The following is a 15,979-nucleotide window of genomic DNA, read 5'->3' on the forward strand; positions in this document are numbered from 1 at the left end:
GACGTCTCCGGTATACACCCCTCCTTCCTATGGGGGGAGTGATCATCTGAAGCTCTACCACTTTGTTCTCCCCAAACATATCCCCATTGTCATGCCCCCCTCACCAAAACCCATTCCTCCATCCTGTCAATCCCAGCACCGCCGGCCAATCAGGCGAGAGCTTCCCCAAGCGGACGACGCCCACCTATAAAGAGAGGTGAGACAGAGCGAGGGAGAAACGTTTTGCACGCACAAGCAGGTTGGTGTAGCTATACGGCGGTGTAGCGGCTGTGCTGGCCTGTTTCACACTCTGGACCTGGGTGTGTGTGTGGAGGCATGTGTCAGTTGGGAGTGTGTGTGAGGGTTAATGGTTTCGGAGACGTGTTGGGTTCCAACTACCCAGGTTCCTGAACAACAATTGCCTTTGAATTTGACCTTGTGACCCAGTGGGGGTGTTGAAAAACAAAGAACGACCTGTTGGGGGGGGGTAAAGATGGAGGGAGAGTGATTTGTTTGCTGGTAAATTAAATAACGTTGATCAAATCAAAACTGTAAATCAGAAGTCCTTATCCAAATCTCCCCCTCCCAGGTGCAGCTTCACCAGAAGATCTTCCATAACTACAACCTGAAGGTCCAGCCAGCCAAACACTGGGAGGAGAAAGTCTAGGTCCGAGTGAGGTTAGCCCTCTCCCAGCTTGTCAGCCTGGTACAACACACACATACGCTGAGTACACAAAACATTAAGAACACCTGCTCTGACCAGATTAATCCAGGTGAAAGCTATGATCCCTTAGTGATGTCACTTGTTAAATCCTCTTCAATCAGTGTAGATTAAGGGGAGGAGACAGGATAAAGAAGGATTCTTAAGCCTTGAGACATGGATTGTGTATGTGTGCCATTCAGAGTGGGGAGGGTCAACTCAATATTAGGAAGGTGTTCCTAATGTTTGGTATACTCATTGTATAAACATGCACATGTCAAAGCACTCGTAAACACACACACACACTAGCGCATGCATATATAAACACAGCCACGGCCTCCTTCCCTTCGCACTGCCAGCCAGCCTTGTCTCAGCGACATCGAGCCTCCAATCATGCATGGCTAATTAAGCTTTCCTAGAACAGGATTGAGTATAGCAGGCTGCCATGTACAAGAAGATTCATCCCCAACCCCAGTCTAATGTCTGTCTCTCTAGGCAGAATGACGAGAACGAGGCGATGGCAACCAACGATGCTCATGAATATGGTGAGTGTCAAACATTTATCCTCATCATCTCTCCTCTAAGCTTCCCTCTCTTCTCATCTCTTTTCAAAATGAAATGATTTATTTCTGGATCTCTCTCGTGTGTAGCCTCGCTCTTCTCACTTTTCGCCTGGCGTTTCTTCCCTTGGTCTGCAGCGCAAATTGTTATTGGAGAAGGTGTGTGTGTGTGTGTGGTGTGTGACAGTGCAGTGTCTTTGTAAATGAGACCACCACAGCAGCGTTAGAAATGACAGCAACATCAGAGAACTGTAATAATGATTTCATCTCTGTTCCCATTCTCCTCCTTGTTTCGTGACTTAATCTCTCTCCCCCTCCCTCTTTCTCTAGGTGTGGACAGACTACAGGTTATCATGGAATCCAGAAGATTAGAATACTATAGAATTCCTCACGATTCCTCCCGACAAGGTGTGGCAGACTCCTGTCCCGCTCCGAAATAGAATAGCATAGAACACGACCAAGAGTTCAGAATAGCATAGAACACGACCAAGAGTTCAGAATAGCATAGAACATGACCAAGAGTTTAGAATAGCATAGAACATGACCAAGAGTTTAGAATAGCATAGAACACGACCAAGAGTTTAGAATAGCATAGAACACGACCAAGAGTTCAGAATAGCATAGAACATGACCAAGAGTTCAGAATAGCATAGAACATGACCAAGAGTTTAGAATAGCATAGAACATGACCAAGAGTTTAGAATAGCATAGAACACGACCAAGAGTTCAGAATAGCATAGAACATGACCAAGAGTTCAGAATAGCATAGAACATGACCAAGAGTTCAGAATAGCATAGAACATGACCAAGAGTTTAGAATAGCATAGAACATGACCAAGAGTTTAGAATAGCATAGAACATGACTAAGAGTTCAGAATAGCATAGAACATGACCAAGAGTTTAGAATAGCATAGAACATGACCAAGAGTTCAGAATAGCATAGAACATGACCAAGAGTTTAGAATAGCATAGAACATGACCAAGAGTTCAGAATAGCATAGAACATGACCAAGAGTTTAGAATAGCATAGAACATGACCAAGAGTTTAGAATAGCATAGAACATGACCAAGAGTTTAGAATAGCATAGAACATGACCAAGAGTTTAGAATAGCATAGAACATGACCAAGAGTTTAGAATAGCATAGAACATGACCAAGAGTTTAGAATAGCATAGAACATGACCAAGAGTTCAGAATAGCATAGAACATGACCAAGAGTTTAGAATAGCATAGAACATGACCAAGAGTTTAGAATAGCATAGAACATGACCAAGAGTTTAGAATAGCATAGAACATGACCAAGAGTTCAGAATAGCATAGAACATGACCAAGAGTTTAGAATAGCATAGAACACGACCAAGAGTTTAGAATAGCATAGAACACGACCAAGAGTTCAGAATAGCATAGAACACGACCAAGAGTTTAGAATAGCATAGAACACGACCAAGAGTTTAGAATAGCATAGAACACGACCAAGAGTTTAGAATAGCATAGAACACGACCAAGAGTTTAGAATAGCATAGAACACGACCAAGAGTTCAGAATAGCATAGAACACGACCAAGAGTTCAGAATAGCATAGAACATGACCAAGAGTTCAGAATAGCATAGAACATGACCAAGAGTTTAGAATAGCATAGAACACGACCAAGAGTTTAGAATAGCATAGAACACGACCAAGAGTTCAGAATAGCATAGAACACGACCAAGAGTTCAGAATAGCATAGAACACGACCAAGAATTTAGAATAGCATAGAACACGACCAAGAGTTCAGAATAGCATAGAACACGACCAAGAGTTCAGAATAGCATAGAACATGACCAAGAGTTTAGAATAGCATAGAACATGACCAAGAGTTTAGAATAGCATAGAACATGACCAAGAGTTTAGAATAGCATAGAACACGACCAAGAGTTCAGAATAGCATAGAACATGACCAAGAGTTCAGAATAGCATAGAACATGACCAAGAGTTTAGAATAGCATAGAACACGACCAAGAGTTCAGAATAGCATAGAACATGACCAAGAGTTTAGAATAGCATAGAACGCCATCCCTGTTCCATGACCATCAGTTTTTTTCTGACTATGTGACACTGAACTGGAAAAACTCTGCACTCCTTAGATGTCCAAACAACTGGGGCCTTACGGAACCGGAGGTAACCTCGGAGGTAACCCCGCGAATCGCGAATGAACATTTCGCAGGTTAGCGTTTTTCGTCATGACTCTTGTTCTAGAAGCAGCTCGGCAGTGGTCACTAGCTGGCACAGTCATAAAATCGATTTGAACCCTAACCTTAAACACACTGCTAGCCCTAATGCCTAACACTAACCTTAAATTAAGACAAAAAAAGCTTATTTTTTCATCAGTACTCTAGTTTTTCTGAAGCATATTGAAAAACCATGTGTTGTGTGTACCTACCTACTGTTGCACAGAAACACAACCCTGGACCTACCTACTGTTGCACAGAAACACAACCCTGGACCTACCTACTGTTGCACAGAAACACAACCCTGGACCTACCTACTGTTGCACAGAAACACAACCCTGGACCTACCTACTGTTGCACAGAAACACAACCCTGGACCTACCTACTGTTGCACAGGAACCTAACCCTGGACCTACCTACTGTTGCACAGGAACCTAACCCTGGACCTACCTACTGTTGCACAGGAACCTACTGTTGCACAGGAACCTAACCCTGGACCTACCTACTGTTGCACAGGAACCTAACCCTGGACCTACCTACTGTTGCACAGGAACTAACCCTGGACCTACCTACTGTTGCACAGGAACCTAACCCTGGACCTACCTACTGTTGCACAGGAACCTAACCCTGGACCTACCTACTGTTGCACAGGAACCTAACCCTGGACCTACCTACTGTTGCACAGGAACCTAACCCTGGACCTACCTACTGTTGCACAGGAACCTAACCCTGGACCTACCTACTGTTGCACAGGAACCTAACCCTGGACCTACCTACTGTTGCACAGGAACCTGGACCTACCTACTGTTGCACAGGAACCTAACCCTGGACCTACCTACTGTTGCACAGGAACCTAACCCTGGACCTACCTACTGTTGCACAGGAACCTAACCCTGGACCTACCTACTGTTGCACAGGAACCTAACCCTGGACCTACCTACTGTTGCACAGGAACCTAACCCTGGACCTACCTACTGTTGCACAGAAACATGAAACGCATGTAGTGAGTGTCAGAGTTTATTGATCAAACATGGAAGCGTAAAAAGTAGGCTACATAAACTGTTGCACGTCCTTTTTATGCCCATGTCATAGTGTGTGTGGTAATAATGAGGTAGCCTAAACTAAGGGCAATAACCTATGTCAAGGGCAATAACTATTGGCAATCAGAGGCTAGGCCTGCTAACTAGGTTGTCTAACAGCATAATTGCTTTCTTATCTCCCATGAGTCACGTCTGCTTGACATTTGTCCTGATTCAGACATGTAGGAGTGGGTTTCTGTCCCTGCCTGACAGGCTGAACACAGCCTTGGGATGTTTCTCAGAGTCTGTAACATCTCTACTTTAGTGCCTGTAAACCTGCCATTGGCAGATGTCATCAGGGAGATCGCTGTACGGCCCCAGCCAATCGCTCTTGAGCCAGAACACCACACGCCAACACCACGTCGACCAGGAATACTGAGGCCACAGGCGCCCATGAAGGTGTGCAGACGCATGGTTATGTCCATCTGTAGACACATGGAGAGGACCAGGCAGTCCAGGCTAACATTTAACAGAAATATTAACAGATATTGGCTGGCGTTGTCCTCGCGGCAGCTCCCGTCCTCTTCCCAGGACTCAATGATGGCCAGCATGCTGAAGCTTTTGCCTTTAAGACTGAGCCCAGCCCCAGAAGTGATATAATGGATCTGTACGTTCAGATCGATGTCACCAGAAGAATCTGTTGAAGAGAGAGTGGGAAAAGTAAGCAGTACTCTACAAAGAGCTTCTAACAAGCAGGCAATGTTTGTTCTAGTGTTGTCAGTATTGCCTGGGCTCTTGTGACACGTATACAGAAACATGACCTTAGGGAAGTCAAAAATAAGACACTTCAACTCTCCCTCTCAATGGGTGTAGTGTCCCTTGGTTTGGATTCCACAAACCTCACGTGTTAAATACAGTAGCCTCATACATTTCACTAGTGACAGGCTGAAGCTGGTCAAAGGCTAACATTTCCAGGTATAGCAATCCAATTACTATATTTTCAGCTATTAAAAAAAAAAGGAAAAAAGTTAGTTCTATTGTAGGAGGAAATGCATGCCCTCTGAGACGATGCAATTGCCTAAAACAGATCTTTTCCACATGCAGTAACTGGAATCGTCAATGATGAAAAGCGTCAAAAACTACCATGCTGATCTCACGGACTGCTAGTTCTTGCATCCAGACCTCCAACTATGAATTTGATTATGATTGGATTCCTTCAGCCCTCAGCTTAATTGCAAACCAAGTGACTGGGCTGCCTTTTGACTTTATTTCAAATTTAAGAGTTGTTTCACAGCAACATGAAAAAGCTATTGATCCCTGTAAGACTCTTCACATTTAGGCTCTACCTCTCAATTGTTGTGGGTAATCCTGGTGTAGGCAGTATTTTCAGGTGAACCAAAAGAAGAGCAGTTGTTCATCAATTTAAAAAACACATCTGGTAAAGTACAAGAAGTCAGGGAGAACACGTGCAGAGCAGAGGCAAAGAAAAAGTCTAACGGGCCTCTTGGAGACGGGCCCTTTTATATTCTAACCAGACAAATGTTTTTGAAACATCAGCCCTAGATGCTTGATTTAAGGATACAAATCACAGTGTTCATAATGTCATCAACACAATGCTAAGTAACCAGTGTGTCCTTGTACCTTCAGTAGTTCTGGTATCAAACGACATAGGAACAATCAAATTCCACTGGGCCACCAGGATGGAGCTAGCATGCCATTGATTATTTTACTTAAACAAAGCTGTTCTATTTTAGTCTACTCAAACAGACCCCATTTCAAAGTAAACAAGCACTCATTAACATCAGGTGTCACTAATTAGTGGGCACGACCAACACACCTTAACACACTTAACTTGGTAGAGGATAGAGAGAGTTTTGTTTATGCTGAGAACAGAATGTATATATTTTTAAGTAACATTCTTAGAACGTTCTCTGAACATTCTTAAAGTTTTCTTGTTTTTTTATGGAACGTTTTCTTCATTTACTTAGAGCAGAATTTAGAGCTTATTGGTGTTAATGTGTACAATATGGGGCAAAATATATATGGGGCAAAAAAGCATTTAGTCAGCCACCAATTGTGCATGTTCTCCCACTTAAAAATATGAGAGAGGCCTGTAATTTTCATCATAGGTACACTTCAACTATGACAGACAAAATTAGAAAAGAAAAATCCAGAAAATCACATTAGGATTTTTTATGAATTTATTTGCAAATTATGGTGGAAAATACGTATTTGGTCACCTACAAACAAGCAAGATTTCTGGCTCTCACAGACCTGTAACTTCTTCTTTAAGAAGCTCCTCTGTCCTCCACTCGTTACCTGTATTAATGGCACCTGTTTGAACTTGTTAGTTAGTATAAAAGACACCTCAAACAGTCACATTCCAAACTCCACTATGGCCAAGACCAAAGAGCTGTCAAAGGACACCAGAAACAAAATTGTAGACCTGCACCAGGCTGGGAAGACTGAATCTGCAATAGGTTGTGGCTGCTTTGCGTGATGTATTGTTGTCTCTACCTTCTTGCCCTTTGTGCTGTTGTCTGTCCCCAATAATGTTTGTACCATGTTTGTTCTGCTACCATGTTGTGCTGCTGCCATGCTATGTTGTTGTCTTAGGTCTCTCTTTATGTTGTGTTGTCTCTCTTGTCGTCGTATGTGTCAACGTGCTGGTCTACAGCGACGAGACCGTGGACTGGCTGCCTCCTGCTATCTACCGCAGCACCTGCCTAATAAACCAGGACATCATAGCCAGACCTGGGTTCAAATACTATTTAAGATCTTTCATATCCTCCTTTTTATATATATTTTTTTACCCATTTTTCTCTCCAATTTCGTGGTATCCAAATTGGTAGTTAGTCTTGTCTCGTCGCTGCAACTCCTGTACGGACTCGGGAGAGGCGAAGAGGCGAAGGTCGAGAGCCATGTGTCCTCCGAAGTATAACCCAACCAAGCCACACTGCTTCTTAACACAATATCCACTTAACCCGGAAGCCAGCTGCACCAATGTGTCAGAGGAAACACCGTACACCTGGTGACCGTGTCAGCGTGCACTGCGCCCGGCCCGCCACAAGGAATCACTCGTGTGCAATGGGACTGCTGGCCAAACCCTCCCCTGACCCGGACGACGCTGGGCCAATTGAGCGCCGCCCCATGGGTCTCCCGGTCACGGCCGGCTGCAACACAGCCTGGACTCGAACCCAGAATCTCTACTGGCACAACCTTAGCCCACTGCACCACTCGGGAGGCCCAAATACTTTGTGCGTTTGCATTAGCCTGCCTGGAGTGCCAGATGGATGGGGGGAGTTCTGTAATAACTCCTCCTTGCCTGTAGGTGGTGTACTTCCCATTTGACTGGCAGAGCTGCATTGTGGCGTTTTGCTCCTATACCTATAACTCATCAGAGATGGGTCTCCAATATGCCCTCGATGAGAATGAAGAGGAGATTGCCTTAATTGGTTAGTGTCTTCTCTAATCTCGCCAGGCTTCTCTTTTCGTATCTCCTACTTTTCTTTTCTCGCTCTTCTCTGCTCTGCTCTCCTCTTCTAGCACCACAATGCCCTTTTTTACGCCCCTGTTCCCTGTCACCTCCTCCTTCCTCTCTATCTCCACACTCTCCCCTCCATGTAAAATTATTAACTGAACACACAAAAACAAAATAACGAAGTGAATGGAAGAAACGAAACAGTTCTGCAAGGTGACATACACTAAACAGAAAACAACCACCCACAAACAAGAGTGGGAAAACAGGCTACCTAAGTATGGTTCTCAATCAGAAACAACGATTGACAGCTGCCTCTGATTGGGAACCATACCAGGCCAAACACATAGAAATAGAAACACAAGAACAAAACAGAATGATCACGCCCTGACCAACCTAAAATAGAAACATACAAAAGGAACTAAGGTCAGGACGTGACACCCTGGCTATCACTCTTGTAGTTAACTATGTCATGTTCACCATGATCGTGGTCACCTTCTCAGTCATCCTCAGTGTGGTGGTCCTCAACCTGCACCCCTGGTCCCCCTCCACACACAAGGTGAGCTGTAGCCTACATGTCGGCGCTATAGAGTCTACATGAGATTTAGACTCTAGGATTCTGCTTTTTCTTTCTTCTGCTTCTTCTGCTTAGGTTCAGGGCAGGGTACTGGAACAAGTGACCACTGTTCAATGAATGTGTGCCTAGGACAGCAGTCTAATGCCGGGTGTACGTTGCACAATGTTCAAAATCCTAATTGCTTAGCCTGTCACATTAAATGACCATCTTTCCTGTAGTTGTTTGTCTAGCCAACGTAGTGGTGCCCACACGATGGTCACACTACAAGTGCAACTGGCGACTGAAGTCAGCTTGCAGGCACCCTGCCTGCCACAAGGAGTTGCTAGAGTGCGATGAGACAAGGACAACCTGACCGGCAAAATCCTCCCCTAACCCGAACGACGCTGGGCCAATTGTGAGCCGCCTCATGGGTCTCCCGGTCACGTCCGGCTGTAACACAACACGGGATCGAACCTGGGTCAGTAGCAGTGCCTTAGATCGCTACTCCACTCGGGAAGCATGAAATCAAACATTTCAGGATGTCTGGGACTGCTCAAAGATGGGATCAGTGGCCCTCAGATTGCGTCTCGCTCACATTAAACAAGCGTGTGTGTGTATGTGTGTGTTTGTGTGTGAGAGTGAGGGGAGGAGAGAGAGAGATCTTTCCACCTCAGGGCCCAGCTATGCTCCGTTCTGCCTACTGCGTGACAGCAGCATTCCAGGGCTTCTATTCATTACCACAGACAGATGGAGCCTGCCTCGCTCTGTCACTCACTCTTTCTCACACACACTCACACAGTCACATAAACAGACACAGATATAGTTTACAAACTCACACAGACACCCACACTTAGAGAGTAAACAAATAGAGGCACACATACTCGTGAACTCATACATATTACACCCTCTCACACAGACACACAGACAGAACAGAGACACACCAGTAGATCACAGCTACTTTACTTTGCCCTTTTTCTCCAGTGCCAGCCTTGCTATTACAGTTAGGTCCACTGTGTGCCCGTTCTTGGCAGTAGTATAATCTTCACTAGACCAATTGATGGCTCATCTCAGAGATATACAGCCCCCATAAAATATGAGTCTGGCATTGTAGTTCTATTCCTCCGATCCCGATACCCTTTATACCACACACACATACGTACACACACACACACACACACACACACACACGTAATCCCCCTTTCTTTACCAGAATTGGTCTGGTTTCCTACTTCCCCGGTCTAAGGGGAGATATCCGTGTCCCTGGTGACATCATGCTCCCCTCAGTGAAACCCTAGCTCACACACACACTCCCTTAGCCTTTGTGTTGCCAGGAGGTTATGATGTCCACGTGATGGTGGAGGTGGTGACTAATCGGTGGGTTCTGGTGCCAGTCTGGCCAACCCTAAAGAGGTGATAGCTGGTAGATACTGAATGGACCTGGTCCTGGCTAATGAACACACACATCTCTCGTCGGCTGTGTGACTATAAAATAGTGCCAAAGAAAGAACATAATTTGAAATATTTGTACATGTATCTCCATAAAACCAACTGTACATGTATGGTGAAATAAATATTCCACATATTCAATGAGCATCAATCCTGATATATTGATAGTGATATATTGCTAATGATATAGGGATATATTGCTAATAATATAGTAATATTATGATAGTGATATATTGCTAATGATATTTTGATATAGTGATATATTGCTAATGATATTTTGATATATACAGTGGGGCAAAAAAGTATTTAGTCAGCCACCAATTGTGCAACTTCTCCCACTTAAAAAGATGAGGCCTGTCATTTTCATCATATGTACACTTCCTGAAAATCACATTGTAGGATTTTTAATGAATTTATTTGCAAATTATGGTGGAAAATAAGTATTTGGTCAATAACAAAATTTCTCAATACTTTGTCATTGCCAACAAAGGGTATATAACAGAGGTCAAACGTTTTCTTTAAGTCTTCACAAGGTTTTCACACACTGTTGCTGGTATTTTGGCCCATTCCTCCATGCAGATCTCCTCTAGTGGTGACTGACTAAATACTATTTTGTCCCACTGTATATATTTTTTCATCTTCATTTAACAAGGTAGGTCAGTTGATAACAAGTACCCTTTTACAACCTCGACGTGGCCAAAATAAAGCAAAGCAGTGCGACAAAAACAACAACAGAGTTACACATGGAATAAACAAATGTACAGTCAATAACACAATACTACAATCTATATACAGTGTGTGCAAATGTAGTAAGGAGTTAAGGCAATAAATAGGCCGTAGTGGCAAAGTACCTACAATATAGCAATTTACACTGGAGCAATATATGTGCAGATGAGGATGTGCAAGTAGAAATACTAAAAACATATGGGGATGAGGTAGGTAGTTGGTTGGATGGGCTATTTACAGATGTGCTGTGTACAGCTGCAGCGATCGGTAAACTGCTCTGATAGCTGATGCTTAAAGTTAGTGTGGGAGATATAAGTCTCCAACTTCAGTGATTTTTGCAATAAATAGCTAGTGGCTAATTAGTTGGCTGGCTCCTGATGGAAGTTCCAGTTATAAGGTCTAAAAAATAGCAGATCCATAACACATTGGATGAGGCGGGTTGCAGGAAGGTATATTTAATTCGAGAATGGAAAAAAGAGATTGAAATGTATACAAAAAAAACACATAATATTTACACAGACAAAAACGGGACAAAAACAAACATGCCTTACTGCTACGCCATCTTGGATTGAATATATCAATATTGCTATTGATATAGTGATATACTGCTAAAGATATAGTGATATATTACTAATGATATATTGATATGGTGATACATTACTAATGATATAGTGATATGCTATTGATATAGTGATATATTGCTATTGATATATTGCTATTGATGTAGTGATTTATGGATATAGTGAAATATTGCTTTTGATATAGTAATATGGTGATATATTGCTAATGCTATAGTGATATATAGATGTATTGTGTGACGACCCTCCCACTCGGTCTGCCGAATTCTTTCTCTTTGCTCTTGTTTTCCTTAATAGGATGTCGATGGGCGGAGCCGGGAGGGTCGTCAGCGACATGGGACACACCTGGGCCTTTCACTCAAACCCAGCCCCTTTTCTTTTGTGTAACAAGCTGTCATATCTGTTCTGCCTGCTAGGGACGTTTTCCTTTATGACGTAATTTGTAATCAAGTTATGATTAATTATGTGTATGTTTAATTCTGTGTGATTAGTTAGGTATTTCGTAAATAAATAATTAAACCCAAGTTTGTATTGCTGATTCAACTTGTTAGCCAGGGTTCGTGCAGATAACCAAGAATTGACAACTTTCAGATGAGACTGAATTAAGGTGAAGATTAATATTGACTGCTATTGATGTAAAATATGAATAGGTCTTTACGAGTTTATTTGGAAGATAACAGCTCTATAAATATTATTTTGTGGTGCCCTGACTCTCTAGTTAATTTCATTTACATGATTAGCTCAATCGGGTAATATTAATTATGGAGAAATTATTTTATAGAATAGCATGTCATATCACTTAATCCGGCATAGCCAAAGACACGACTATTGCTATAGTGATAGATTGATATGATGTTATAATGCTGATGATATAGTGATAGATTTATATGGTGATATATTGCTAATGATAGTGATATATTGAAATGTATATAGTGATATATTGATATAGGGATAGATTGTGTAGTGATATATTGATATAGTGATCGATTGATATATTGATAAAGTGACAGATTGATATAGTGATTGCTATTGATATAGTGATAGATTGATATAGTTATATATTGATAGACGACCCTGTTACTGTACCTGGGTGCTACAGGCATATTGAGGGGACAGAGAACAGGGCACCTGTCAACACCACGTTTGTGGAGCAGATTGAACAAACATAGTTGTGCTACTACCACAGTGAGGCAGGTCTGTAGAGTGCTACAGTATGTATGGCTGTGTGTGTGTGAGGTGAGCTACAGTATATTGGGTATATATTATATTACTTCTGCTGTGTTTATGCCTGGGCCAGAGTGTTGGGCCCGGATGTGTGAAGGGTCCAGAAACAAACGTTCTTGACAGAGAGATGGTCTATGTTTCCAGTTCAATCACACAATTTCTCACATCAAATCAAAATAAAATGAAAGTTTATTGGTTGCATACACAGATTTGCAGATGTTATCGCAGGTGCAGCAAGATGCTTGTGTTTCTGTCTCCAACAGTTCAGTAATAATACCTAGCAATACAAAACAAATATGCACATAATCCAAAAAGTTCAAACAAAGACCTTTTGAAATATCAGAATGATCCATATCAGAGTTCGGGATATAAATATCCAGTATTTGTACAGTTGAAGTCGGAAGTTTACATACACCTTAGCCAAATACATTTAAACTCAGTTTTTCACAATTCCTGACATTTACTCCTAGTAAAAATGCCATGTCTTAGGTCAGTTAGGATCACTACTTTATTTTAAGAATGTGAAATGTCAGAATAATAACAGAGAGAATTATTTATTTCAGCTTTTATATCTTTCATCACATTCCCAGTGGGTCAGAAGTTTACATACACTCAAATAGTAATTGGTAGCATTGCCTTTAAATGGTTTAACTTGGGTCAAATGTTTCAGGTAGGCCCATTCCTCCTGACAGAGCTGGTGTAACTGAGTCAGGTTTGTAGGCCTCCTTGCTTAGGGTTAGGTTAAAGGGTTAAGTTTAGGGTTAGACAAAAGTTTAGCTAACATGTTAAGTAGTTGTAAAGTTGCTAATTTGCTAAAATAGTATAGTTGTCTGTGATGCGATTCAAATGCGCAACCTTTGGGTTGCTAGAGCTTGCATTATACGCCCACCCATCTACCCCGACCAACTACCCTACTTTCATTTTTGCCTTAAGTAACCTTCTGTCTTATGTAACCATACCAAATGTTACATATCAAACTAATTTGAGTGTCCTGGATTTACATTTACTATCTTACGTCTAGTTTATGAGACCAGGCTGAGTAGTTTCATATGATCTATAAAATGAATGTCACATTCATTGGCTGTTCTCTATGTGAATGGGTGGATATTCTGGTGTAGTTTTTACACTTTGCGCTATTGGACAATGCAATGTAGAGTTTATATAAAATACTGATCACTTAAATGCTATATGAGTACATAATAGTCAACTTAAATGCATAGTAGTTCCCCACGTTACACACAGTGATGGTCAGTGCCTTTGTTGAGCTCCCACATAAAGATATATCGTAGGGTAAAGTAGTTCGGGATGGATTCTCTGACAACACTACAGCTATGGAACAGCTGTGTGAGGCAGGAATACCTATAGGGGTCAGAAGTCATACCAGCACCACAATACGTTGCTCTGTGGTTGTCCCAATGTTTCCTCTGTGTCAGGAGTGTGTCACTCCAGCCCGGGGATGGGGGGTGGGGGGCTAAATACATAATACTTGTGTGTGTGCATTTGTTTGTTTGTGTGTGTGTGTGTGTGTTCATATGCTGTTGCTCTCTCTCTCCTCCTTTCCATACACCCCTCCCTCCCCCTTCCCCCCCCACCCTCTCAGGAGTGAGACTACAGTGCAGCTCCAAGGGTTCTTTGACAGTGACAACTACTGTCTGATCCTCCCCCCGGACCTCAAGTCAGCCATCGCTGCCGTCACATACATGGCTGAGCAGCTGAAGAAGCAGGATGGCACCGCCTCGATTGGCACACCACACACACACACGCACACACACAACCTCCCCCTCGCTTCTCATCGCATTCATCTCCATTCTCTTGTCCCATAGCACAGTCAGTGTTCCTAGCATGCTCTAGTGATGTCCATGTGTCACTGCAGACATACTGTACTTCATTCTTCAATACTTACATGCTTGAGTACAGTGCCTTCGGAAAGTATACATTTTGTAACTTTACAGCCTTATTCTAAAATGTATTAAATAAAACAATTTCCTCAGCAATCTACACACAATGCCCCATAATGACGATGCCGAAAACAGGTTTTAAGAAATTTTTGCAAATGTATTAAAAATAAAAACAGAAATATCTTATTGACATAAGTATTCAGACCCTTTGCTGTGAGCTCAAAAATTGAGCTCAGGTGAATCCTGTTTCCATTGATCATCCTTGAGATGTTTCTACATCTTTAATTCAATTGATTGGACATGATTTGGAAAGACTCACACCTGTCTACATAAGGTCCCACAGTTGACAGTGCATGTCAGAACAGAAACCAAGCAATGTGGTCAAAGGAATTGTCCATAGAGCTCCCAGACAGGATTTTGTCGAGGCACAGATCTGGGGAAGGGTACTTAAACATTTATGCAGCATTGAAGGTCCCCAAGAACACAGTGGCATCCACCATTCTTAAATGGATGAAGTTTGGATCCACCAAGACTCTTCCTAGAGCTGTCCGCCCAGCCAAACTGAGCAATCGGGTGAGAAGGGCCTTGGTCAGGGAGGTAACCAATGACCCGATGGTCACTCTGACAGAGCTCCAGAGTTCCCCTGAGGAGATGGGAGAACAAGAGAAAAACAGGACAACGACCCTTAGCACACAGCCAAGTCAACGCAGGAGTGGCTTCGGGACAAGTCTCTAAATGTCCTTGATTAGCCTATCCAGAGCCTGGACTTGAACCCCACTGAACATCTCTGGAGAGACCTGAAAATAGCTGTGCAGCAACGCTCCCCATCCAACCTGATAGAGCATGAAAGGATCTGCTGAGAAAAATCGGAGAAACTTCCCAAATACAGGTGTGCCAAGCTTGTAGCGTCATACCCAAGAACACTCGAGGCTGTAATCACTGCCAAAGGTGCTTCAATAAAGTACTGAGTAAAGGGTCTGAATACTTATGTAAATGTGCTGTTTCAGTTTTAAAAAAAAAAAAAAAATTGCATTTCTAAAGATCCGTTTTTGCTTTGTCATTATGGGGTACTGTGTGTAGATTGATGAGGGGGGAAAAAAACAATTTATCCATTTTAGAATAAGGTTGTACCCTACAAAAATGTGGAAAAAGTCTAGGGATCTGAATACTCTCCGAAGGCACTGTATGTCTCCGTCTCTTTGTGTGTGTGCCTGCGTGTGTTTGCCCTACAGGAGACAGGACTGGCAGTACATAGTCATCGTGGTGGACAGGCTGTTCCTGTGGCTGTTTGTCATCGTCTGTACTCTGGGGACTCATGTTTATGTACGCCAGACTCAACTACACTCCAGAAGAACCCTTCCCCCTGGGGCAGTAGTCCATTCACACACCCCAGTACAGCCACTCTGTTGCCGACACAGGATTAGAATGAGTGTCAACTTGTTTTGTATGAATAGGGCCAGAGGTATTCCCTGGTAAAACTCAGGGCCCTATGTATAATTGTCACTGTTGCATTGTTTGGGAAGACACAGTACCATGTACTTTTATAGTCCCCAAGACTGAGTCCATGTACCAACCATTGTCGAATAATTATTCTCCGTCGAGAGGTTG

The 15,979-nt window shown here is 42.7% G+C and overlaps 1 pseudogene; it reads left to right on the plus strand.

Annotated features, from left to right (window-relative positions):
* The first annotated feature begins 315 nt into the window (after nt 1–315).
* LOC124013842 lies at nt 316–15,746 on the plus strand (annotated as a pseudogene).
* Nucleotides 15,747–15,979: the final 233 nt, after the last annotated feature.

The sequence above is a fragment of the Oncorhynchus gorbuscha genome, linkage group LG25 (genome assembly GCF_021184085.1).
Source record: "Oncorhynchus gorbuscha isolate QuinsamMale2020 ecotype Even-year linkage group LG25, OgorEven_v1.0, whole genome shotgun sequence".
Taxonomy (NCBI): Eukaryota; Metazoa; Chordata; class Actinopteri; order Salmoniformes; family Salmonidae; genus Oncorhynchus; species Oncorhynchus gorbuscha.